The following is a 22,294-nucleotide window of genomic DNA, read 5'->3' as shown; positions in this document are numbered from 1 at the left end:
GACCATTTTTTAGGAAAATAAAAAAATACCAACCTCACAATGAATTTGAAGTCATGAAGCACCGATAAATTTGAATTAATTTTTTAATCCTTAGAATTAAACATTTATCTATGTACCAAAGACCTTCAAAATCATAGTAAACCGCTCAGAAAAGTCCTAAAGGCTAAGGTATCTCTTAAACAAGATATAGCTTAGGTAATAGAATAGTACAGGGTGGGGCAGCGTAACTTCCTTTTTTGTAATGCTCGACATTCGGTCGGTTGGTGTCGCAGCAGAGCGCTTGTGGTCTTGTTCGACAGGCAGTGCTATACAGTTTTATCGAAGCACAGTTCAGTTGCTATCATGCGTTGGAATAGTGAGAAGCGAGTGTTTGCCGTTGAGGCCTACTTTTCGAGCGGATGTTCTGTGATCGCAACCTAGCAGGAATGTTACACGAATTCTTTTTCCCATGGCTAAATGGGTTGGACTTCGGGGACATTTGGTTCCAACAAGACGGTGCAACAGCACACACTGCAAGAGCATCGATGGCTGTTTTGAGGGAAATTCCCAGAACACCTTATCTCAATCAGGGGCGATTTCCATTGGCCAGCCTGATCTCCCGATTTGTCCCCTTGTGATTTTTTTCTATGGGGGTTTCTGAAATTCCATGTTTATGTGAACCGTCCAAGGACCCTACAAGATTTAAAGAACAACATCGAGGAAGAAATCGCCAACATAACGCCTGCTATGCTTGAAAAGGTCATAACAAACACCAGAAATCGGTATACACAATGTATCAAGAATGGAGGACGTCATCTACATGATTTGATCTTCAAGACTATTTAAAACAAAACTTTAGGTATGAACCTACATTGTTACCAAATCCAAATGAAAATTTTCTGATTCATACAATGCGTTTTATTATTGTATTAAAAAAAGGAAGTTATGCTTTACCACCCCGTGTAAATTGATATCGCAGTCTTTTGAAATTTCAACGAACTCCTCAAAACAAACGACATGAACATCAAATGCTCATGCATTACGCTTTTAGTGTCAAAATAGACGACTCATGGGATTCAAAATGCTCGATGAAAATAAAAGTAATGAAAACGCGCCTCACATAAAAGGTTTACGACTCCTAACTTGGACACCAGAGTGCGAGCAACAGCCCACGAAAAAGGACGCCGTAGGCATTCCCCAAGTTTTGACAGAAATTCGTTCGACCCAGTATTATCACTCACCTCAACTGCACAAAGATGGACAAAACAAATTGCACGCCAGGTGGAGACACAACTTTTTATGTCCAAACGATAAAATTATTACATCATGCCATATAATGTATCTGGTGAGTTCAAATTGAAACAAAAGAGCTTCTCACACGCTTGCTACGCTGAAGTGACATGATATAATGATCTCGTTTCAGCGTAGAAATTGTGAGAGATAATTGAATGAAAGAGAAAAACGTATAAAAGATAATAGTTATAAAATTTTTGCCAATTATATCGTAGCAAAACTTTGAGAGATGCCACTTTTTGTGCATCTTCAAAGCAACCGAGCCTTAACAACAATTTTTCCAAAATAAAGGGTTTTTGATTCGCTTGCGAAGAAGAAGAAGTGCGATGCGCGCTGAAGTGACATTATGTAATTGAATGCTCTGGGGAAACGTAGCTAGCATTGAAAAGGCTGAGAAATAAGTTGGTTGCCATATATTTCATAGAAAAACAATGAGAGAATCTTTTTTTTTGCGCATTCTCCAGGGTATCAAGCCTTCACAACAACTTTTCCCTTATGAGTAAAAATACAGTGTGGAGAAATATTGTGTCGCGTGAATTTAACCCTGGGTAGCTGATACCAATGGAAACCCAAATCACCAATGATGTTTTGGTCGAAATTGCACCATTTTTAAACTACAGAAACTTTGTGCCAAGCGCTCCGATTGGCCGCGAGTTTCTCCTGTTTCCTTGCCACCATTGGCATAGCGAGCTACCTTCTATGCATCGTGATCCCCGGTAGAAAAGGCATTCGAGGCCATGAGTTGCCCTGAGTATCCGGCAACAGGGCAAACTCGCGGCCAATCGAAGCGCTTGGCCTAGACATCATTAGACACTTTGGTTCCTACTGGCATCAACTATCCAGGGTAAAACTTTCGCGTTACAATTTTTCTCCACCCTGTGTAACCATTAACTTAATGCATACATAGAAAAAATCCAATTTACTACCATAGCAACCCAAAAGATTTACAACAAAACTGTCTATTCCGATTTTCTCCCAAAAAGGACTTGCGCCGCTATGGATATCATGGCTTCATTTTCTTCCACAGCCAAATCCCAAACAAACAACGTGTATTTTCGTTCTCCATCCGCAAATGAAATGTATACGAACAATACATCGCGATGCTCCTCGATGAGCTCTTTAAATATCTCCATTAACTGTTCAACTGTATCTTTCAATATATGAACTTCAAGCAAGTAGGTTTTTTCTTACTCACATTTTATACATTTCATTCCACAACAACATACTGAACGTACATAGGATATATGTTACCTACGTCAGGGATACTGGCTTCCGGATAATATCGAGCAATGATCCACATGAAGCTCTAAATTACCTGAACTAGCCTTATATATTGCAAGAAAATTAAAGTGTGGTATTCTGCGTAGTTAACCGAAAAGCCTACGATTAATAGTTTGATTCACGGAGTAGGGTTCTTTTCCATTAACTAATATTGCGAATTACGAATATTTAACACTGACCTAGCCCTTACTTTCTTTCCCTTAAAGTCTTCATGTTTCTCAAAAACTAAATAAAAAATGCCTACACAGTATTCTCATTCTCAATTCTAGTTTGTCGCAAAAATATAACTCTTTTATTGGGCTCATCAATAAGCTAAACCACCTGCTAGAAAACAATAAAACTATACGAAGTTTGTATTTTCTTCACACACCATTTTTATTTCGTTTGTCTTCATGAATCCCATAAGGCCATTAATCTTACTACCCCGATTTCAACAGGGTAAACAGGCAAAAATTCACAAAAAAAAACTATCTTTTGGAAAACTGTATTCGCCACCCATCCCGGGCACAAATAAAGAAATCTCAGTTCTCTGAAACTCAATGCGAGGGATGAATAAAAGCCCTTTTTTTAATATTCTCCGGGCAAACCCACGTTCAGGGGGCGATAAAAAACCATTTCCGGGCATGGAAATTAGGCCCCTAAAGATAAAAAAATTGAAAAAAATGACTCCTTTTCTACTCCAGCTCCAGCAACGCGGTTTTTGGGTTCCCAGGGAAACCTTGACCTAACTTCTCTCTGACGTCCGTACTGCCGTGAGGGGGACGGGAAGGGGAGGGGATGGGGAAGGGGTTTAATGGGGCTGCGTGGGGAAAGATGGTAAAATGGGTCACGGACTCTGCACTCACTCAGACCCCGAAAATTGTGTAAGCTCCCTTGCAAGAGTGTGTGTGTAGCATGTGAAGTGGACGCAGAGATCAATAAGTTGCTTATTGCTGGGCTACGCAAGGTATGTCATGAAACGAGATTGCGACAGCAAGGGTGGGGTTGTTTTCAATGGGTCACAAGTAGACAAGGCAGAGAAGTCATGCGCGTATACATGAGAGGTATGAATCGAAATGGATTACCCACATAAAAGCGTTTGAAAGTGACATACACGAGCATAATAAATAAGACTTCTTCTTGCCAAAGGGTGAGCCTGCAAAAACACTAAGGTAGACATAAATAAACATAAAATAAAAAGATGGAGTTTTGCGAGGGAGAAATTATCCTGATTTTCGATGGGATATTTTCACCAATCAAGCGATCAAGGATAAAATCAAAAGTTCCCTTTTCGATTATGATTGCCCGTCGTTGATTTATATGTTTTAATAGTAATTGGTCACCTTCAAGTTTACTGCTTCGTTTCTTTACCGTATATTGGTCCTTAAGACTTCTGAGAGCATCATTTTCAAGAAATTAATTAAAAGAATGTTCCTCATTTCTAAATAATGTTCCTTTTCCTTAAACGTTGAAAATAAATTTCCGACAATATGAAGATAACCAAAGTCTACATTTCATTTCGCGAGAGAGGCCCCAGGACCCAGAAAGGCACGTTGCGTTAAGGAAGTTATACATGGAGCACGTAATTGCACTATCAAACGTGCGTACGAAGGCACAGTCAAAATTGCGTCGTGTAAAGCGGTGAATTACTAGAACGCAAGCAGGAATGCATGAACGCGAGTTGGCAAACTAGCCCCTGTTCTAATTTCGTTCGTGCATTCGCACAATTGCACGCCGTAATGAGAAATTAATGCAGTTCTAACTTGCGCAATTACGTGCCCCGTATAAAACGGCCTTTACGCAAAGTTTCTTTATTTAAGGTGGTCAACCTCGATGACGACTAAAGAAACACTGTTATTCAACTTTTCTACTTCAAGAAATGGCGAAAAGAAAACGAAAACGAATGTAAATAATGTTGACAGCGCTTCGGTCCAACCCCTTTCGTACATCTTGAGGATGGACACGCGTTTAAGGGGACAAGTGGGAGTTTGGGGTTACGGGCTCTTGGATTTGGGTCACTAAGGTCAATAGGTCATGGTGCATAAGGTCATAATTTTTATTCCCTCGGATGACCGACAGAAATAGGTAATGGGTAGGCGTCAACCTCGGCCCCTTGCTGACAGACCCCTGGCGATTTCGGGAGAGACTTTGAAGGCGGGTCCGTATTACGTCATCGGGGAGGGGCTAGTCCGATTTTATTGTTATTAAAGCAGTGGCGTAATCGGAATATATTTCCAGAGGCGTTTGATTACGGAAGGATATAAGAATAAACCACGATCGATATTCTCATTAAAAAATTATTAATAAAAATTATTAATATTATTTTTATTATTAATAAAATTACTAATATTATAAAAAATAATTATAAATATTTAAAGTACATGAATAAAAGGGAATTCCTGCTGGCATTCCTTATGTTAGCATCTCATGTGATCTACGGCTATAAATAATATTTTCTTTGATTAATCGAGATTAAATGTTGGGAACAAAATGTCGATCATATGAGGAAAAACGAGGTCTTTACTTCATTTCGCAAGAAAGTTCCCAGGACCGTAAAAGGCACGCTGTGTTACATAAAGCGTTGAACAAGCACCGGTTTCAGAGTTTTTACTTTAAATTTTTGACATAACCAATAATTCTTTAATAAAAATAAAACCAGACCAGGCCCTCCCCGCTTGGCACCATACGGACCTTTCCGTCCACAGTGCGGAAACGTGGACACAGAAAGGAGGACTAGACGAGACTAGAGGCGCTCGAGAAGCGGGTGTGGAGAAGAATGGAGAAGGTGAAGTGGACGGAGAAGAGGAGAAACGACGATGCGATGGACATGGTGAGAGAGCAGAGGTAGCTTCTACATGAGATTCGGCGGAGACAACCGGGATTGGATGTCAAAAACAGTGTTAGAGAGTAGAATGTTAAGGAAACGAGGGAGGGGAAGGAAAAGAATAGGATTTTTTTAGATAGAATGAATGGGAACAGGTCTTACCGTGAATTGAAGAGGGAATCACATGAAGGTTGGGAGGGCTGCCAGAATGATTCTTAAGAACTCCATGGAAACATACCTTAATCGGTAGAATATTTTAATAATAAAACTAATAATAATTGTTTCATTGATCCCTAATAATTTTTACACAAGAAATTACCTTTGCTTCACTTTGAACTGAGGAGGAAAGGTTAAGAGACTGTTGTCAACAAATGTATCAAACGGGGAACAATTGACCAGGAGTAAGCACATACTAAAATTTACGGATGCAGGAAGTGATAAAATATGAAAAAAAACGGGCGAGAAACGTGTAGAATGGATATATTCAACGGTGTTTGGCGAGATGTTGTGGAACATAATGATACAATGATAAATGAAGAGCAAACTTAGTGCATGTCCACAGTAATTTTATTTGGTACGACGCGTTTCAGCGACCTTACTTCGCTATCATCAGGTACAAAAATCCTTTTGTACCTGATGATAGCGAAGTAAGGTCGCTGAAACGCGTCGTACCAAATAAAATTACTGTGGACATGCACTAAGTTTGCTCTTCATTTATCATTGTGTAGAATGGAGATTTGATTTTTATTGGAGAAGGGCAGATTCAGGGCAAGATGCCCAAATTTTAGCTCGCAAATACAGATTAGGGTAAAATACACGGTGAAATGTCCTCCTTTTCGATACTTGTTCGGGGTGGAAAACAAACTTAGGTCAATTTTGAAAAATAAAGGTCACGAAAATAGATTATCAATCTGTTCCCAACCAAACCATGGATTGATCAGCAATGGGGAGAATGTTTTTTTTTAACCTTTGAAATATATTAAATAAGATATTTTAACTTTCTGTGTCTTCTTCCGTTTTCTCTCTAGATAATGATTTACTCTGAACCTGAGTTTAAAATATTTATGATGATAAATTAAAGTTTAAGCAAAATAAAAAGTCAGTATATGCCAAAACCAGGTCAGTTTAGTAAAATACCTTATGAAAACCTGCTACATGAAGTACTCACTCATTATATTATGCGGGTGTCAGAGGTCGGCGGTTGGTCACTTACCTGTAATAAAAGAAACGCAAAATTAGATGAAATTCAAAATATACGAAGTAACATTATTTCAAAGTATAACGTTGCAACTATTTTTCGCTGTAATAGTATTAGAAATAGTAAATTACAGCGACAATCTTCACTATATAATAGCGAAAAACAAATAATTTTGTTTGAGCTTTTAAGTCATCTGCCGTGTTTGCCCATTTATTTAGTGAATAATTGTTTTTCCTGTATTGGAGAAGGCCAGGATAAGGTCAATGTGGCCAGATTAAGATGCCTGCTTCTATGCAAGCAGCCTGTTGCTGGAAGAATGGACAATCAAAGTAGAAACCCGAACGCAAAACTATTTCTAGCCTCCAGGTCCGTGAGAGACGTTACATAATGTGATAACATCTAATTTCTTTCACAAATAATTGTTGTAATATATTTGTTTATTTGATTTGGATGGTCATGATGGAAATTTTCCAAATTTTTTTCTCCACCAGATGAATACTTTCAATTTATATTTCTCCTTAGTAATTTTACTGGATTTGCTATACCCTCTTTACTGGACGTTTTTGGCTCTTCCGCTTGAAAGACCTTAGTTTTGAGTATTACCGACTCGTTTACGAATTAAGCTTAAATCTTGAGATTAAAAGATTAAAAATAGAACAAACTCTTGTCATCATTATTCTCAATGTTAAATATTAAAAGTCTACCTCAGTAGAATCTCGGAGGAATAATTGTAATATTTTAGATACAAGCAGATGTTGATATGGTGCTATTGAATGTAACCTGGACATTTCAAGATTATGCCTTGATTTTTAAGCAAGTAATTGGTCGCAAAAAATAGCACTAAAAAAGGGCGATCAAACGAGTATGATGCGTCCTTTCAATAGACAATGCTCACAATTACTCTGTCAAATTGTTACAAAAAGTCTATGCAAGAAATAGATCATACTTCAAAAACACAAATAGCTGCGAAAAAGGAACTGACAATATGCATTTTAGTAAATATATTTTCGTCTGATAAACCAAATTAATTGTAAAAATGTGACGTAGCAACAAAAAAAACAAATTATTGCACGATAAGAAGTCCATTTTTCCTTTAAACGACGCGTCTCTTAAAGGACGCGTCGTTTAAAGGAAAAATGGACGTCGTCACGACATACATCAGCCCTGAGGATGAGTCCTAAGTCGGAGCTCGAAACGTCGGCAGAAATGTAGTTTCCAACCCGATCGGAATCCCGGGAGAAATTTATCCACATAATTCGCCGGGAAAGAATTAAATATATTTTTCTTTAGCTGTTCATATCGGGGATTTCCTGGATGTCAGATGAACCCACTTTTTTCAGCGAGAAACAAAACTCATTATTCAGCAGGTGGAGGTAATCTAGGGAGGGTAAGAGGAGGTGAGAATGGAAACGGGGGAAATTAAACAAGGCAGTTAGTCCGAGAAGCGAGGGTCTCTGCTCTTTTTGGAGCGAAGAATTGAGGAAGGAGAGAGAATGGGGTTAATCGGATGGCGTCCGCAGCACGTCAGATATGAAGTTACCACGCCTCCCTTAATTCAATCTGCCGCGAAATGAGATACGGTGGATCAGAAAACGCAGAAGCGACGCATAAGGGATAACCGGGTGAAGCCATGGGCTTAATATCCTGATTGCGCGAGGAAGAATGACGTCCATATCAAACTATGAGAAATGTATTGCTAGGTACTATTCATGGGCTACGACATACCACACCGGTCGGAGAGATTCAAACAAGGAACGAAGTAAATAACTGGTATCGAAGGACTGTATGAAACAAGAGATTTAGTCCAGGCATGTGTACGAAGTCACGTGGACGGGTGGAAAATTATATACAACAAGGATGATTCCCTATGAAAAAATATTTGACTTAGCCGGGATTCGAACCCGGGTCAAACAGTTGTCGGTCACGTATGGTAACCAGGAGGACCACAAAAACATTTGATCAGAAAGAATTTTAGGCTTTATATTACCGAAAAAGCTGTTTTCGTCACAGGTACACACTGTGGCCCATTGAACAGAGGTCGTGCTTATTAAGCCACTGTCGGAGAAATAAATCATGTTTCGTAGTTGTTCGGCGACGGACGTATTTCAAAGCACTGAATGAATCAAGTGACTCCGTACGTAGTCACACGCGCGGCGGCAAAGCTATATACACCAAGGATGAATTCGCTATGAAAAAATATTTACCTTAGCCGGGATTCGAACCCGGATCTCCCGATTCCCGGACAGATATGCTAGCCAGTAGCACCACCGAACTATCTCAATAGAGCAAATCTCAGGCTGAGTTTTACCGAACAGTGCCCTAACGTCGCAAATCCACGGTGTGGCACTGAAGACGGAGGTACTGCGAAGCCACTGTCGAAGAAATAAACCATAATTAGTCACTATTCGGCGGAGGACGTGTTGCGAGGCACTGCATTACAGAAGTGACTTTGTACGCAGTCACGCGCACGGGTGATTCACCAAGGATGGAATTCGCCATGAAAACATCTTTGGGTTAGCCGGAATTCCATCCCGGATCACCCGATTGCCCGTCAGCTAAACGATTGTGATCAATTGGGACTGTAGTTAATACATGGCCTTCCCACGAAATATGTTTGATTGCATCTTAAAATATGTAAATTGTTGTAGGATTAACACTGTAATAATACTTCCTTATTTTCTAATTTCAATTATAGTGATACCTAAAGCGTCATGGAGAGATTTTATTTAAAATATAAGCCTTACGTTTCCTTAGATATAAAGTGTGCAAGTCAAATTACACGCAAAATTCTTATTTTTATTGAAAATTTAAACCTCTGAACTTTATCAACTGATAGCAAAACCGTCACATCACGAACAATATGTCATAATGGAAAGTTAAAAAAAAACTTTGTAACTCCACATAAATCACTTTTCATTATGTTACGTCGACATGTAGTCACGCCCGAGATAACGAATGATAACAGTCATATTTCTGTGTGAAAGTGATCTTTCCCTGCGTATCAGGCCTCTTACAAAATCATATTTTATGAATCGAGTTACTTAAAGGTTAATTTAGAAGTCTCTCTCCACTCCCCGAAAGTGAAATGTATCTAAGGTACCTTCCGATGAAGTATAACTACTAGAGTATGTGAGTTAGATAAAACACTGCAATCTTTCCTCTGAATTTATTTGAGCAAGACGCGTATCGTCGTCACAATAACTTTCCAAATGTTTTTGTAACGCGTCGCGCAAAAATAAATTCACAGGAAAACTTGTAATGCTTCATTTAACTAATGTTAATAACTTCCACCACATCGTACCACATGTCAGACATTATGGTGGAGTATGTTTTGAAATTGTCACGGAAATGATGTACTATGCTCTGTTTCTCGGACTAACGCCCTAAATCATCAGCGAAATCAAAGGGATGGGATTCCCTTTCGTTACCGCTCACGATAGGCGCCCTCAGCGGTTTCACGGGAACGAACGACGGTGCCGCATGAAGAGCAACCCTTGCGGTCTAATTTCCGGACGGCGAAAACGACGCCCTTTGCATGTCTGCCACTCTGGTCCACGCCGCGCCGATGAGATAAACGCTTAATTCACTTTCTTTCCCTACCCCTCGTGTATATGGGTCAACTTTTGACTCTGGACGACCCATTGACCTTCACCTGAATATCACATGAAAAATGGAACCTTTCGTCGGCGTATAAAGGTGAAAAACGTGTTTCCCTAACCGAAAGTGATGCCACACTAATATTTTAGGAAATATGGCAAAAAAATGATTCATCCTTCCTCATGAAAGAAGACAGTTAATTGATCGATACTCCTCTAGACAAAAGTAATTGTTTTTCGCAATTCTCGAATGAAAACAAGAACATTAAATTCAAACGATTCAGAGGTGATATTCAGAGATTCAGTGGAAGTTCGACATATTTATTAAAAGGTAGTTACACTATTACTTGAATGCGTAAATCGTATTAAAATAATCGTGGATAAGTGCCGCTACCTTTACTTTCAATAGCACACTAAAACTGGTCCTAATCGTAATAAACACAAGGACAATTTCGACCTACCGGTCCCAAAAGCAAGGAAATCTGTCATGGCAACAAGAAAATTAGGGAAATCCAACCAAGTGAAACATACAGACATACAAACATACATGTATACAAGAGAATGCCATTTAATAAGGAGGAGCATTTCTATCGTATTTATTGTGCGAGGAAAAAAGACGAAGTATCACCAAAGCAGTTATCGAGTCAATAAAATGTGATTCGTCACATAAGACTATTGAATGCTTTTTTGACAAAAGATTAAATCACAGGGTGTTTTGAAGGGAACCGGGAAAACTTAAGGAGATGGAAGGGGAGAAATTTTTAAGCATTTTTTGTCCATAAACATGGGATAACAACTAATTAGTAACTGAGCAATGGATGGAAACATTTTTGGATGCACTTCGCAGTTACCAGAAACAATTTATCTCAAAATAGGTGAGATTGCACAATCCTATCGTTAATACTCGTCAAAGCCATCTTTTAATTAAGCTAAAAAAGGTTTGCGTTGACATAGCTCAGTAACAAAGGAGTTGCAACCCCATATTTATGGATTAAAAAATAGTTAGAATTGTGTCCCCTACTACCACCTTAGGTATAGCAGATTCCGCCTAAAATATCCTGTATTTTATAACGTTTTTATTAAAAACTCGCTTTGCTGATTGTCATCTTGTCCGGGTCAAATCTTGCAACTCAATTATAACATACTTTCCGATAAGCAGTCGATCTGAAAATTTCAGGACCACTCTGAACCAGATGACAACGCAATATTCTAACACATTTATTGTGATTTTCGCTTAATCTCGGTTGTTATTCAGAATTTAAAATTAAATATGGAGATTAGTTTTAAAAAATGGGCACCAAAATCCGATGGCAGCGCTGCGATCATTTAAAGGAACGAGAATGATAGAGACATATAACAAGAAATTGGTTTACATCAAAGTTATTAGAATAATTGATTGGGCAAAAATTTACTTATTTTACTTTTAGTTCGCGATAAAAGCGGTGTTTTCAATAAAAATTCATTTTTATAATGCACTATTTCAACAATCTGTCACATCAATGCTTTGCTATACTTTACTAATTAGAAGTCGAATACAATCAAATGGCGTAGAGTACCTAATCCCACTATCCTCACATTGCTACAACATTGCATCCAGAATACAAGCGTTTTGCTACCAAAAATCCCTCTTTTCCCAATGTTCCACGAGAATCAAAGGCAATAGCATTGGTAAAATCACGACTCAGTGCTCACGAGAGGTATGATCCTTCGAAGAGGGGAGGACGAGGAGCATTATAACTCCACGCAAGACTTCTTGGAGTGTGAAATACACCGAGGCTTGGAGTTCTCCCTCTCTCGTGAGAGGACAACATTCGGGTGGACAAGTGAGAAGCGGGATGTCGCCTTTGCAGACCCGGGCACTCAACGGCGCCCACTCACGGGCAAACGGAGGACTAACCTTGAGGAGATAAAGCACTTATACATTTCGTCGAAATCCCCTCATGAGACCCGACTTAAAACTTCATCCTTCAAAACTTCCACCTGAAGTGGGAAACACTAGCCTGCACAAATAAACACCAAGCGTCAACTGTCTCGACGGATTTCCCTCCGAGACAAAGTTGTCGGGATACATGTCGACCATTTCCTTTTCGACATTTTTTTTTAAAATGGCGCAACACTTTTGACACAATGTCCTAGCGCCGTCTAACATACTAAGTTACACCTCGGGAGCCATAATCGAAGTTGTGTTCAATGTCGAAATTTCACAGTATTTACAATATTTTTTCATTACTCTACATGTAGTCCTTGGTAGATACTCAAATGCACATACCAGTCTGTTGTACATACCTATCTATACCTTTATGCATGTTTAATATTTTTTTCTTTTTATGCATGTTAATTAAAAATAAATTGAGTTCAGGTACGATTTAATCACAGTGCGACCTTAATTCTCTGTATTATACGTAATGTAGTATGGTTTCTGTTACATCACAGTGCGATTTTTCATTTTTTTGTTATATTGGAGTGTCTCAATAGTAACATCGGTCCACACAGGATGCATAATGCATGTGTGCGCATTTATACTTTTTTCTTTTATTTTTATTCATGGATCGAATATGAATTGTTAAAAGTGATTTACAGTTATTTTCTCTTGGGCCGAGGGCTCACGAAATATACATAAAATATAATTATTATTATACCTAACAGCGTTTACGTCTATCAAACACAAAACTCATACAACGCCAACAAAGAGCTCAATAGCATGGCATACGTATCATCTAGTATTTAAAACAGCTAAGTAAATGACAGGAAACATTTGTAACGAATGAAATCGTTTTTATCATGGAAAAGTTCGTAAGGTCCACAGAATTTAAAAAAAAATTTTTCAAACAATTCATCACAAAATTTGTACTACTGTTGATTTTCGACAATGGCATAAGCCATGTCATTTAAGTCATAAGCATGGTCATTTAAGAGTAAAATTCTATGGATCATGCAAATGTTTTCAGTCTATAATTTACCTCTTACACGGTATAAAAAAAATATTGCCATTTGCTGATCTCACTATTTAAGCTACAAAATGATAAAATTCGTGCTACGACCGGGTAAAAAAACTAAATGATTAATCCCGTAATTGTTGAAAAAGATGGGCAGCATACCATTAGCGGGATTAAAGGTAAATATGAATCTGAGATTCGTTTGGCAGTGATTCATTAGGTACCGAATCCAATTAACTTTGCAATCAGCCAAGCATCTAACAAAAACAAAAATATTCACCAAAAATAATAATGAGGTATGTGAAAACTGAGGATTACTATTCTAGTCATCAATGGGCGTTTAAAATTTTAAAAATTCTGCAATATTTTGGAATTTAATCGTACATTCACTACCTTTCCAAGCCAGAGTGTTAGTTTTTATAGAGTGCTTGGAAGGCAAATAGAACGATGAAAAACAATTCTCAATCAACATATCCATTAATTGGAAAGAGAAGGGCATGTCGCATTTGTTAAGATAATTGAAAAAGTGACAAAAGGAAAATTCATGTATGTTCTCTCATTATAATTTAAGTTTTTCTAGGGCATTTCACAATTTGGAAGAAAAATTGGAGTGAATAAAAAAACTGACACCAAACAGGGAATTTATAAGAAGAAAAACATATTTCCACGGCTGATTCCAAATCTTTGAAATGAAGGGCTACATAAAAAAAAGTCCCCTAATTTTTCCTTGGTTGACCTATTTCCGCGCGCTGAAAGAAATGGCTAGTCCGCTCTCATAGATGCAGGCAATGTGTCGCGGATATTTTCTGGGTCATCCTAATCCATTCACAAAAAATTCGTGAGTTTACTACCACCCAAAGGTTATAAATAAAATCCATACGGCGAAGCAGCTGATGCCAAGTCCAAAATATGTCATCACACATCTCGTTAAAAAATAAAGGTTCATTGTGTGATAACTTGGACTTGAGCTTTCATAGACAGAAGCTTTCGCGGCTCTTGATGATAGGTAGACATACATACAGTAGTCAGCGTTTATTTCAAATATCGTATCTTGTTGAGTTAGCCCCGCCCCAATACACCTCTCCCCTCTTCCCCCCCCCTTTTCCAACACACTCCTTCCCTACTCATTTTCTCCTTGGCTGAAGAAGTGGCTACAGCTATGAAAGTCTCCCAGTTGTATTTTTCGTGTGAGTGTTTCTTTTTTTGTGTCTATGTTTAGTGACTGTGATTTGAACCTTCATATCATGTGCTACGTTGCATCCCATTTCATGCTGGCGGCACGCAATATAAATATAAACAGTTTTAAGTCAATATCAATATACATAGAAACACAAAAAAAGAAAAACTCACACGGAATATTAACTAGGAGCTTTCGAAGCACTTGACTACTTCCTCAACTCAAGTATACATATATATGTACATGATTTGTCAAAACCCCGGTGCTTTTTCGAAAAGATCACTTCATGCAAAAAGAAAAGGAAATAGTTCGAGTGAGGAGGGGCTAAATCTACTGCAAGCGATATCAACTCAGACTTTCTTTTTAGCAACGGAATTAATACCGTTGGCGCATAGACCAGTGTCGTATCTCCACCGACTCAAAAAAGCTAGAATGTGAATGATTAAGCGTGAAATATCATTAATAAAGTTTGTTTATACAGAATTTACTAACCTCCAGGTCATACACATACCGTTTACACGAATTAGGCATGGAGCAGCCGTAGACTACGGAGGCTGCGTGCTACACGTATATTGCTTAAACAATTACGAAAGCATACATTAAGAGAGAGAAACGGAGAAAATTATCTTAGAACCGTTATATTTCCAGAAATTTTATTTGCGAATTCGAACTACATTGAAATTAAATCACTCTGGAGCACATGAATGTTTTTACTACAGATCAACGGTTGGTGATCTAACACCTCCCACCATACGCCCATTGAGACGGATTTTGGGGTCATACATACATAAGGGTTGTCTCAAGATTCCTAATTTAAAATTTCCTGACACTTCCCTCACAAAAAACTCCATTTCCATAAACTCTGTCGCACTCTCCGATCGATCATTACATAAAATGTTTGAAGAGTAAGAGAAAATATCAAATGAAATTCTTAACATATCTTTAAGTCATTTTTACAACGTACTTCTTTACAGTGATCACATAGAAAAGCAGTAACATTTAACATAATCGGTCAAGTAAACTTAAAACTTTAGTGACAAAGTTTATTGGACGAATTAAGCTGATCATCTTAGCAATGAACACGTTAAATTCGATAACAATCCACTTTTTTTCAACTTACTATTAGCTATAATAAAAAGTAAGTTAGGTCTATAAACTGCAAATAACGAACGACAAATTTACCCTAATCGTCAAAGGGTCAAGCCCTCGCTAAGTCGGCAGCAAGGCGGTTCTTTTGACTCGCGTGGCAGGCAAAATTTTCCCTGACACAATATGAATTAGATTCCCTCACTTTTCTCCGATTTCCCTACTAATTTAAAATCCCTTGAATTTTACCTGACTACCCTGACCTTCAAAAACCCTGTAGATGTGTATTAATATTTTTGGGAAACCTAACCAGAAGAAATTTCAGGGAGTGTAAAGCCTCTGAGGCTACACTAGTTACGAGGCTGGATGACTAAGAGCAAAAATGTTACAGCACGATTTTTTTATCTCCAAGAGAAAGGAAGGGAGAGGACGAGCGATGCCAGACGATGAAAAGCAGTCTCGGAACCCAAGATCCTCCAACACCACTTTCACTCTCTCCCTCTCTATACAGTCGATTGGATCCGATAAACATAATATATATACCTACTGGGTAACACATACACACAGCACCCACAGACGCCTCCGAACGGCACTCAAGGAAAGGAAAGGAAGAGGACCAGCCAGGATGGTTGGCGGCAGTCACGGAATCGGTATTAGGTTCGCGTGGGAAAATACTGGACCAGGCAAGGCTGCAAAAGGACCAGAGGGTTTCTCTCACTAAAATCGATCTTCTTGCCCGAATCGGACAGAGGCATGAGTGCTCAACAGTGGCGTAACTATGGGGGGGGGGGGGGGCGAGTGAAAGATCCCCCCCAAAGCCTCAGAGAAATAAAAATAATATTTAAAACTATCGTCTAGTTTTGACATATAACAACTGCATCTGATTAAAATTAAATTTTAAGCGCCAAAATTATGTCAAATGTATTTCCAGGCACGTCATTTTTTAAATATTTACCCGCATCCCAGGCCCCTCCATCCCCCCAAAGCATATTTCAGTTACGCCACTGCTGTAGTGGACGTATCATTCCCTATTGGATAGTCTATTTTGCGTGATGATTTTTTTTTTCGTTTAAAGCTACTCAAACAGTCGTCTTGAAAATTTCAGGGTGATAAAGTTGAATCTTTTCAACATTTTCCGGTATCTCGAATGGGTATCACTCCCTCAGAGAAAGAAGCGGATAAAATATTCGTCATGGTGTATAAATACTCAGCCACGGGAAAGCATCCCTTAATAAATATGAAATAGATCAATGAATGAAAAATTGTCCATTTGGATATAAGTTACGTCGACAACTAATTTCAACGTTTGCATGTACATCGAATTTCAAAATTTCACCTCAATTTTTTCTCATGTGTAAATTTTTTATTTAATTATTGTCACGATACCGAAAACAGCGCTATTTGGCCTTTAAATCGGGGTTACAATAACATTTAACAATTATACGTACAAGAACATCCGTGCCCTGTACAGGGACAAGCTACACAGGCGGGACTCGAACCCTCGAATCACAGTTCGACGTTTCGATCTTGCGGGCAAGTACTCTATTCAATATTCTTAATTCATATTTGAACTATCATAAGTATCAATAATGAACTTAATGCTCTGTTTGTCATGTTTATTCGATGATGTTAACCACATTCACAAAATAAAATATATTTGCGACCGGTTTCGATACAGCGTGTACAAGTACATGTACTGATACTTGTAATTGCCAGATGATGATACGCTGTATCGAAACCGGTCGCAAATATATTTTATTTTGTGAAACAGCTAAGTCTTTTCTTAACCTTTGTGCATCATGAAGGGGTTTCACCATGTTACGCCAACCACCATCGCATTAACCACATTCGGTTGAAATTCGATTAACAACCGCAGGATGAAGGATGTGTATGGTGAGGCGTCCCATAAAAATGAATTTTGAATGTGAAAAAATACGCCTGTCCATTAGCCAAGGGCGAGCTCTGTCCTCACATCACCAGAAAAACCTTCAGATAGAATCAACGAGCTGATTACTCTTTGGGTGCTGTGTGGAGCACTTCATGTAAAGCAAACCGTCCGTTGGATGGCAAGTGAAGCCTTTCGCTAAGAGCAGGCAAAAGTCGACTCCGAGTTTCTCTCCACTCTTACCGACATAACCTCCCGTTGGGCAAAAATGAACTATGTTTGTCACCTCCTCCGAATATCTACCTACCTACCGCCGCCGATCCAAATCTGCCTTCGAGCTGTATTTCAGTAACATTAAAAAGATGCCATCATCAATGTTCAACAATCCTAATATTGGTTAGACGCAGCTCTCCACTCAATTTTCATTCTACTTGTTCCTCGACGATTGTCTTCATCAGGCCATCACGTAAATCTGCAAAATACCCCGCGATCCACCCCCATGGTGTTTGGCAGGGGACGAGTATACACCAACATGCATGCGTCTTCGAGGTCGTCGAAAAAATAGGCCATGACACATGCCAGCAGGTGGCGTGAGCTCTCATCGACCATGCATTGCTGGATGCAAGTCTAATACAACCAAGCAGAAAACTCAAATTACTAATTCTAAGTGGATAAATATTCATGCAGATGCATAAGATTATTCAACGGTGTTCGGCGAGATGTTGTGGAACATAATGATACAATGATAAATGAAGAGCAAACTTAGTGCATGTCCACAGTGATTTTATTTGGTTCGACGCGTTTCAGCGACCTTACTTCGCTATCATCAGGCATTTTGTACCTGATGATAGCGAAGTAAGGTCGCTGAAACGCGTCGTACCAAATAAAATCACTGTGGACATGCACTAAGTTTGCTCTCCATTTATCATTGCATAAGATTATGTCTCAATATATGGCCTATAAGGTTGTTCCGCCTTCGTATTAAGGTTTTCATGAGGCTTCTCTTCTCTCATACTCTTCTTGGGACTTATTCACTATAACCTCGGTCTATCCATTTGATCCTCATCAGTCTTCCGCAACAACCAGATTTCGTAAACCTTTACCCTTGATTTATCCGTTGCTTTCATTGCCCATGCCTCACTTCCGTAGAGCAGCATACTCCTAATGTAAGATCTGATTTTTTCCTTACTTCTATGCTCAACTTTCCTGCTGTATCAAAATTTAACACTATAAAACAAATTGTACGCAATGCTTGATAGCATTGTGCGCACATAAATATGCAAAAGACTGTACAATTGGCAACACAATCGGGTACAACTTGTTAGAGAAATATGAAAGATATGATAGCTTAAAAGGGATTAGCCTTAACGTGAATTGAAAAGGGAAGTTCGATTCCAGAATTGGGGTAGACGGAGTAATTCCCAAAATGTTCCATTTCAACCCACCTTATCCCGTAGATTAGCGCAATAGTAAAGATTAGCCTTGATAGATGCTCTTTCGACGAATAATACAGATATATGAATATCGTTGGAAAAATACAAACATTTTGCTCAAACCCAACCGGAATGCATCTGTGAGAGGATTCGCAGGGTACATCTACATACAACCCCGCAAGCCGCCTCAATAAGCGCGTGACGGGGGTGATAGGACTCCAGCTGTTTACAAATAATAAGGAATATTCATAAGATACTTAATTTTGATAAAAACCGCTGATAGATGCTCTTTCGGCGGATATCATAAATATAAAACTTCCGTTTACCTTTTCTACGCTGCTTTCATTGCACATGCCCCACTTCCACCGGTCCAAAACTTTTCTATACAAGGGAAATGCAGCGAGTCCAACACCGAGAAGGCGAGAGCTTTGATCGGTGCGCTCAAGGAAAGTGGACGGGCCCGCAGGAAATTCGCGAAAATCCTCTCGTCTCGTGGGAGAGTGTATGAGAAAGACTCGGCAACGCTGTTTGATCCTCCGGTGAGGGACGCTGAGGAGCATCCGAGCCACATCCCATACATATACCGCCCACACACACAACACCAACCACCTCTGATTCAGCCAGTTCGTTCCTCCCTTAGCCGCTCACTGACCACCATCCTTTATCCCTCCTTTCCTCCCAGTGATGGAGTTCGCTTTTTTTCTAACACAAGAGAGTAAAAGTACCTGAGGTGGGCGAGATGTAGTGGAATGACGTCCTGATTTATCCCATTTATGCCTAGTGTTCCATTTTTGGAACACCTGATATGACTTTCTAATTTAATGACTACGACTCATTATATACAAATAAGCCACGGTTTTTCTTTCTGTACTTCTTTATAAAGATATATTGTATTATGGGGTGCAAAGATTTAGTCAGTTTTGCCAACCCATCGCAGCCAGTGTGTTAAGAAATATCGGTCTTTTTTTCAAGGCAGTTTTTCCGTGACCATCTCTAATGTTGTATTAGTAACTATTTTCCATTAAGCTCAAATGTTGTAATTTTTTTCCCTGCATGTTCAGTAATAGTTAACCTACAGTGCTTAATGAAGAAATTTTTGAAACAACGTATTTTGTTTTAGTTATAAGCACTTATTTAACAGTGTTCCATTTTTGGAACACTAGGCAAATCCACTGCTATTATGCGTGCATTCAGGCGCACTGAAATATTCACTTTAATTTTAAATCAAGTAAGTAATTAGATGTGGAACAATTAATAATCTTCCAATCTTCAATTAATAATAATAATTAATGGAAGAAGAGAGATGGCAATTTTTCCAAGAATTTATTTAATAATGTACGACGCGTTTCGACCGCTAAGTCATTTTCAAGTACAATGATAAATTATTGAATATAGTAATGTTGAATACAATTAAATTTTTAAATCAGGAGCTGTATACATACACACCGATGGCTAAGTTCTAACAACACGTATCTCAAAATAACAACTTTTCAGGAGAGCAAAAAAACGATTGATTCTTTTTACTTGCACACTGAAATTAAAAATCAAAAGTACATAAAGCTGAAAAAGAAGCATACATTTGCAAATAAAGAGTTGTTCTTTGCTTGTATTTTATTTTTTAATGTTAATACACATAGTTTAAGTAACCTGTCTCAAACCGGCCGAATTTGAGATACATGTTGTTAGAAATTAGCCATCGACATATGTAATGTAATATAAGCTCCAGCTAAACATACAGCTCCTGTTGAATCTAATTATGTTGAATACAATAAATGTTTAAATCAGGAGCTGTATCAGTACGTATATGTAATGCTAAATAAATACAACTCCTGCTGAATATAATAATGTTGAGTACAATGAATATTTAAATCAGGATCAGCATAAGTAGACACATGTACTATAATATAAGTACAGCTCCTGAATTCAACAGTTTCACATTACACTTGAAAATAACTTTACGGTCAAAATGCGTCCTGCATAATTAAATAATTAATGCCATTTGTGGAAAATTGCCATCTCTCTTCTTCATTGAAACACAAGAGATTAATAAAAGCGCGAAATTCCATGCAAAAGAAATTCTTACAAACAGTCTTGAATCCGATGATTAACACCAGTGCTTAATTTCGGCCGGAACGCGTCAGAACGGCGGAAAATTGGGTGCTATAATTTAATTGGGTACTTTTATTAATTAATAATGACTTGAGAGTACCGTATATGAATAAAAATTTTTTTTGACACGCCACCGTTTTTTATATTTGGTACACCATGACTTTTATAATAACTTTTCATAATTGTAACTTTTTGTATTTTGTGTTCACTGTAACTTTTATAGTATTTTTTTTTTAAATCGGAAGTTTTAGGGAGGAGACGAATGCATTAGAAAATCATGTGTGGATTTAATGTGTGGGTATGCGTTCCGGTACATAAAAAGTCTAGAAATTTAACACTGATTCAAACTGTGAAGTAGGAAGCCCAAAAGCTTGATATCTTGAAACTGACTTGAACTTTGTTGAAGTGTCTTGGAGCGTCGCCTAGCAACGGAGCAAGTTACTGACTCGACATTATATTTTACCATTCATATAGGGATTTAAATATTTGGTTTCCTACCCATGGTGGGTATTTGATGGAAAAGCGTACAGAATCCTTGCATAATTTTATCATAAGTCTAGGTCTATTTCAGTTTCTCATCTTCGTTTGCGTATTAAAAATTAAGCTATTAATTCATTCATATTAATTATGTCATCATTTAATTAAAATAATATTTTTTTTCATTACTTTGGTTATGAGCTAGTAAAGTAACTTACTGGACAATATTTATTCATAATATTTTTAAATAATTAATTAATAAATTCATAATATTTTGGTAAATTTCCTACCGTTTAGGCTTTTTTAATGAGTGATAGCAAATGCAAAAGTGAGACCTAGCAAAATGGATTAAAATCGTTGCCAACGTTTCTTTAGTTTAGTTTCTTTCACCCAATAGTAAGCCGCGGGCGTTTGATAAGCACAGATATCTGGCTAGAAAGAACCTGTTCTTTTATTTGTGGAAGCCTCACATAGCAAGAAATGTTTTTATTCGGAGTTATCGCCAGCTAATTGATATTTGCTTTGTGTCTTAGCTCTGGATTTGAACCCAGGACCATTAGGTTAGCAGCCAAACACTTAATCTAGTTGGCCGAATCCTATTTTATCGATAATTTTCTATTGACCTGCTCCGACTAACGACTGAAAATTTTTATGTACTGATGCTCTAAGGATCAGAAACGTGGTTCATTGGAAAAATATCATTAGAAAATACTTGAAGCTTTCGAGGCCTGGTGCTGGTGACGAGTGCTGATGATCATACGTACGGATAGGGTAAGATACTTGGAGAGGTATCGAATACTAGAAGAAAGTCAACTGTGAAACACCATGCACTAGAGAAGGACCCGTAGGATAGATATTTCATGATATGTAACCATTATAAGAGGAAAATAATTAAGGTAAAAATAGCAGGAAAAGTCCCCAGAGGAAGGCGAATAGACAAATACTTGGGGTATATAGAGAAGGACATATGGTAGACGAAAAACAGCGAACTAAAGGAGCTAATTTGTGAAAGAGAGTAATGAAGGACTGCAGCATTCCAAT

Source organism: Ischnura elegans, chromosome 11 (genome assembly GCF_921293095.1).
Source record: "Ischnura elegans chromosome 11, ioIscEleg1.1, whole genome shotgun sequence".
Taxonomy (NCBI): Eukaryota; Metazoa; Arthropoda; class Insecta; order Odonata; family Coenagrionidae; genus Ischnura; species Ischnura elegans.
This window is presented reverse-complemented; position numbering follows the sequence as displayed.